Source organism: Nannobrachium achirus, assembly GCF_963921795.1.
Source record: "Nannobrachium achirus genome assembly, chromosome: 11".
In the NCBI taxonomy this organism is placed as follows: Eukaryota; Metazoa; Chordata; class Actinopteri; order Myctophiformes; family Myctophidae; genus Nannobrachium; species Nannobrachium achirus.
This window is the reverse complement of record NC_137820.1, coordinates 8,247,948-8,254,140: the sequence shown is the minus strand read 5'-3', so window position 1 is coordinate 8,254,140 and position 6,193 is coordinate 8,247,948.

The following is a 6,193-nucleotide window of genomic DNA, read 5'->3' as shown; positions in this document are numbered from 1 at the left end:
GAAAACAGCCGATCTACAAGCACACAACGCCTCGCGGTGCGAGGCGTTTTGTGCTTGTAGCTCAGCTGTTTTCACTACTTTTGTGCGACGGCCTTGTATGATGAAGCAGTGCTTTACTTTGCGAAAAAAAATTACAAATTTGAAACTTGGAGATACAAGGTTTCTGCCTGACAGTGACGATATGTTTGTCACTGTGATGACCCCTGCTCAATTTATAACCTTTTTTTTAAGACCTTTTCCACCTTTTTTCAATAGTACAGTGAAGAGAGACAGGAAACGGGGCTCAGGAATCGCACCTGAGACACGCATCGAAGCCTACATTACATGGCGGAGCGTGGACGTTCTATGACCCAGAAGGACGGGGATACGATCCGATGAATCTCATCGGCCAATCTCGATCTCTGTGCCTGCCTGCCCCCCCTCCCCCCCCTGCTCCTGTCAGCTATTCCACTGCCGGCTGCTGTGGAAAACGAGTGATAAATCATAGCAATTTTGATCATTACATTGAATATAAGCATAAACAAACCAGTTCACATGAACAATATCGATGTAAAATAAGATATATTTTATATGCGCAAAATTACAATTAAAATGTGGTGAACCACAGTTACAGGGAGCTATCCTAGCCTTTTCTTTTTGAAATGCCTGGATTCCTACATAATGTGGTATGCTGGGCAGGGTCTCATCGCCATGCTGGCTTGTGGTGGACATTTGTCAACATTATATTTTTGCCATGGACATACATTACAAATGAGTGGACAATAATATTACCAGAAACACTAAAAGCTACTGTAGTGTATAGCCTTGTATGACCTCACAGGTCTGTCTCTCAGAGCGCACAAATGGGTGCTTTCTCAGAGTTGTGAGGGTCCTTTGAAAATAAAATGTTAAAGAATCACTGTGCCAGTTGACCCCTAATGTGCTGGCATAGTAAATCAGTGTCATTGCATTATTCTGAAGTAAACCTGGAGACTGACATTTAGTAAATGGGTGTTATATGATCAAAATTAGAACATTGTAATGTTTAGGGTACAGTCACACCTATGAGAGTGGATTCCCGATTCCGCCAATGCATTTCAAAGAGAATGTATTTATTTATTTTTTCAGAAATCCTCTACTGGCGGGAAACCGCTCCATTCTCATTGAAATGCATTGGCGGAATCGGGAATCCACTCTCATAGGTAATTTGATGTCACCGTACCCTTATGTAAAAAGAAAAAAAGGGTTATATATGGACCCCTACGTGCCTTATTCACTTGGCCATCTGTGCTTCCGGGGTTGAAGTCATTCTTCTGTAACATGTGAAAAAAAAAAGATACTTAATGTGCAATCACACTCTTAAAGACAGTTTAGCCTTCTGCAGAGCCATTCAGTTTTTCTATTGTAATAATCTCATTACATGAGTGTGCATACAGTGTGATATGACCTGTAAGCTGATAAGTAAATAAAATGTTTTGTTGTATGTTTGTTGTATGGTTCTCCTGGACAGGCTTCATCAGGTTACAGCAGTGGTTCACAAACGGGCGTGTGGCGTTATTCCGACGTTCGATAGTCCGACATCCCATTAGTCCCACGCTGGTGAATGCTAACCTGTTGAATGTTAACCATAACCCTAACCTCAGTCAAACTATGGCTAAACCTAACCCTTAATCAGACTAATGGGTCGTTGAAATATCGAGATTTCCCCCCCAAACAGTGGGTCTGGAACCAAATTTGGGTTGCAGAGCCATTTTAATTGGTCATGAGTAAATATCCCTTAATATATTTATTATTTTAAAAGTGTTAAAAATGTTTTCATTTACTGCTTTCTATCGTTTTAACGATTTTAGCGATTTTGATTTCAGTGGGTGGGGGCATGCGTACAGGTGGCTAAATGTCTTTAGACACAATAAGCCGGCAATTTCTTTATTACTATTTAAAGTAACACTACTAGCCCCCATACGTCACATATGTCCATGACAAATTGCGGTGTGTCTTAGGAATGGGCTTATTGTGTCTAAAAAAGACATACAGTATTTAGCCACTTGTACTACGGATGGGTCCCAAGGACTATGCTGTTGATTAATAGAACCACAATGTTTAAGGGTTATCCTTTTAGACCAAGTGTAGTACTTGTGCACTACAACCACGTTAGGTTAGCTTGTTCATTCCCTGTTTCAATTACACATGGTGGTGTTTCGCTTAAGCACCACCCGCCAGGTAGGCCCTGCACCTCGGAGAAAGGCACCTATGACGGGAGTGCGAGGCCCAGCGGAGCAAGGAGGAGGCTTGGCCAGGTCATTGAGGGGAGCTGGGGAGGTACCGTACGTCACGTGCCAATCTACCTGATCAATCAAACGGATATGCCAACACCTGCGCTGCCTGTTCCAAGAAGACGAATAAAGCCATCTCACTCCCCGTCATAAGGGATATGAAACTAGAGGCCCATATCTGACTCCAAATCTTATAGGAATTAATTGTTGGGTGAGTACACAAGTAGCACGGATGCTCCTTGACAAGCACCTGGAATTGTAGGAGTTGAGGCATCATGTAAATATTGTGAAAATGGCCGACCTACAAGCTCACAACAGACAACATGATACCCAGGGGGCAAAGGAAGGTGTGCTGCATTTGCCCCGACATAAAAGGTTGTCCACCAGAAATATTATCTATGACCCAGTAGGATCACCACCTATATGGACAACCCGGTCAATTTGTACGACAAAGTTCCAATATGGCCGCCTCAATATTAGCCCCTATTAGTTTTAATGGGGGGTGAATAGGGAAAATTTTTAAACTGAGGGATATTTCCACGAAACTTCACAGGTTGATCAATGGTATACATATGAACATTTTTTGTATTGCAAGTTTCCATGAAATCCAATATGGCCACCACAATATGGCCGCCATAATGTAAGGACCCAGAAAATAGGTGTTGCCTCTAACTTCTGAACCAGATGAGCTAGAAACGCAAACTTGGTGTCTATTTCATGGTGTCTGACCATGGGAGACTCAATGGAATAGCTAATTTTATTATTGGGTGTGTCATGACCTTTATTGTGCATATTTGCAAGATGGTGGATTCCCAAAATAGAGCTTTAACATAATTTCTACCATGATTGTTGACTGCTTTTGCAAATACAAGCAATATGAATCCATTTGCTAAGATTTATGGCACAGAAGGGACTTATACCTGTATTATTCTTGAGTTTGCATGTTGTCAAAATGGCTGTAAACGAGATATTATATTTCCTGTCCGATTCTACTGTATGTAGTTGTAGATAAAATCAGAGACCATGAAATGAATGAATGCAACTGCCTTTTTGGGTCTTTCACACATAGACATGCACATGCTTTCCAACAACTTCAGCTTCAGGGAAATTATAATGAACACATGATTAAAACAGGCTGCATTATAATGCAAATAATTGCTAGTCACTATCACTGTCATGTGTACCTATCCTGCTGCATCTTGTCTCCAGTCCTTGGCAACGACACCCCAAGTAGCATGCAATTCCCTTCTTCGCACATGAAGTTCAATCACCCGAGAGAGACTTGGAGTAGAACCGCTGCTCTTTCACTTGGAAAGGAGTCAGCTTAGGTGGTTCGGGCATCTAGTACGGATGCCCCCCGAGCGCCTTCCTAGGAAGGTCCTCGATGCACGTCCCACTGGGAGGAGACCCCGTGGCAGACCTAAGACCAGATGGAAGGATTATATCTCCAGACTGGCCTGGGAACGCCTCGGTATACTCCCAGAGGGAGTGGAGGAAGTTGCGCAGGATAAGGAAATCTGGAAGTCTCAGTTGGAACTGTTACCCCCGCGACCCGATTCCGGATAAGCGGTTGAAGATGGATGGATGGATGGATGGCACATGAACAGTTTTTCTGGCAGCCTTTGATACAGCTACATGATATTGCCTTGTCCATTGATATAGGCCAGGCTGGCTCTGTAGATGTACAGGGGACTGCCTTCCCATCACTGAGAGACCATCCATATTCAGTGAAGCAAGGGATGTCTGGCTTCGCGATGTGTGCAGTTTTATCTATTATGGCTGCAAGAGCAGCTCTTTTCAGGTGCAGGCCAAAGGCATTTTCTGTAGGTGGCAGCAGCTTCAACAGGGTTGATCGGTTATTTAGGAACTTGTACACTCTCAGCTTTGCCAGGTCAAAGTCCTCCGAATGGTCAGCTTTTGATGCATATACAGCTATTGTGAGGTCTCTAGCCTGATTCTTGACATCCTTTGAGAGGGAATAAGAGGAATTTTCACCAAACTCCTGAAGTGCAGGGAGATCTAGACCCATGCTGGTCTTGAACCATGCCTTCTTTCCAGTGAAAAAGGGATAGCTGGTGGTATCTCTGCCACTCAGGCTGTGAATAAATGGCAGGGCACGACACTGTGCGAGTCCAAGGGCTGAGACCATGTGATGGATAGGAAGATATGCATCCTGCTCTGTTCTCACCCACAGCTCTGGAAGGTCTAGGAGGTGGGTGGCAGCATGATATAGATGCCTATATCATGCTGCCACCATGGGAAGGCAGTCCCCTGTCCATCTACAGAGCCAGCCTGGCCTATATCAATGGACAAGGCAATATCATGTAGCTGTATCAAAGGCTGCCAGAAAAACTGTTCATGTGCGAAGAAGGGAATTGCATGCTACTTGGGGTGTTGTTGCCAAGGACTGGAGACAAGATGCAGCAGGATAGGTACACATGACAGTGATAGTGACTAGCAATTATTTGCATTATAATGCAGCCTGTTTTAATCATGTGTTTTAATAAAAAAAAAAAATTCTAAGATACATTGTTTTGGTCTCTGATTTTATCTGAAGTCATTGCTACAACTACATACAGTAGAATCGGACAGGAAATATAATATCTCGTTTACAGCCATTTTGACAACATGCAAACTCAAGAATAATACAGGTATAAGTCCCTTCTGTGCCATAAATCTTAGCAAATGGATTCATATTGCTTGTATTTGCAAAAGCAGTCAACAATCATGGTAGAAATTATGTTAAAGCTCTATTTTGGGAATCCACCATCTTGCAAATATGCACAATAAAGGTCCAGACACACCCAATAATAAAATTAGCTATTCCATTGAGTCTCCCATGGTCAGACACCATGAAATAGACACCAAGTTCGCGTTTCTAGCTCATCTGGTTCAGAAGTTAGAGCCAAACCTATTTTCTGGGCGCTTATATTATGGAGGCCATGTTATGGCGGCCATATTGGATTTCATGGAAACTTGCAATACAAAAAATGTTCATATGTATACCATTGATCAACCTGTGACGTTTCGTGGAAATATCCCTCAGTTTAAAATCTTTCCCTATTCACGCCCCATTAAAACTAATAGGGGCTAATATTGAGGCGGCCATATTGGAACTTTGTCGTACAAATTGACCGGGTTGTCCATATAGGTTGTGATCCTACTGGGTCATAGATAATATTTCTGGTGGACAACCTTTTATGTCGGGGGAAATGCCGGTTTCCTAAAAAAAGGCTGGTTTGCCCCCTGGGTATGAGCTTGTAGTTCGGCGTAAGGGTTATTTTCACAATTGGTTAGCTTCTGGGTAATTGATTGATTTAATATTTTATTGGACAGAAATGGAGAACAGTACATGTATAGTCAATACAATAAAACATGTAGTACAGTACAAGTACAGTTAAACACCCTGCCTAAAACAAGCATCCCAAATAAGTCCTTTTACGTTACGGTCTTGTTTACATTGGAGGTCCTTGGTATTCAATTCATCATTCATGGACATAGCAATTATAGCAAGAAAAACATTCAAAAATCATCGCTATTATGAAAACATTATGGCCCTCATTAGTGTGGTTGCCCAACAGTGCAACACATTATAGTCCTGGGGAAACTTTATAGACTTCTTCTAGGGTAACTTTTCTGCTGCCATTGGAAATGGCAGGGATAGGGAATCAATGGGAGTGGGAATCAGTAGGGAATCAATGGGAGTGGGAATCAGTAGGGAATCAATTGGAGTGGGAATCAGTTGTTCGAGCTTCACTTAGCTTACTGTAGAATAACCGTCAGCAACCACACTCGCAATTTCCAATTGCATCTTTCTAGTTTATCAACGTGGTGCAGATCAAAATGTTGTCGTACGCCAAAATTTATAGGCAAGTGTCGGCATTTATGATCGCAACGTGCCTTTGACATTGGCGTAGGGTAGGATCAGATCTCACGTCAAG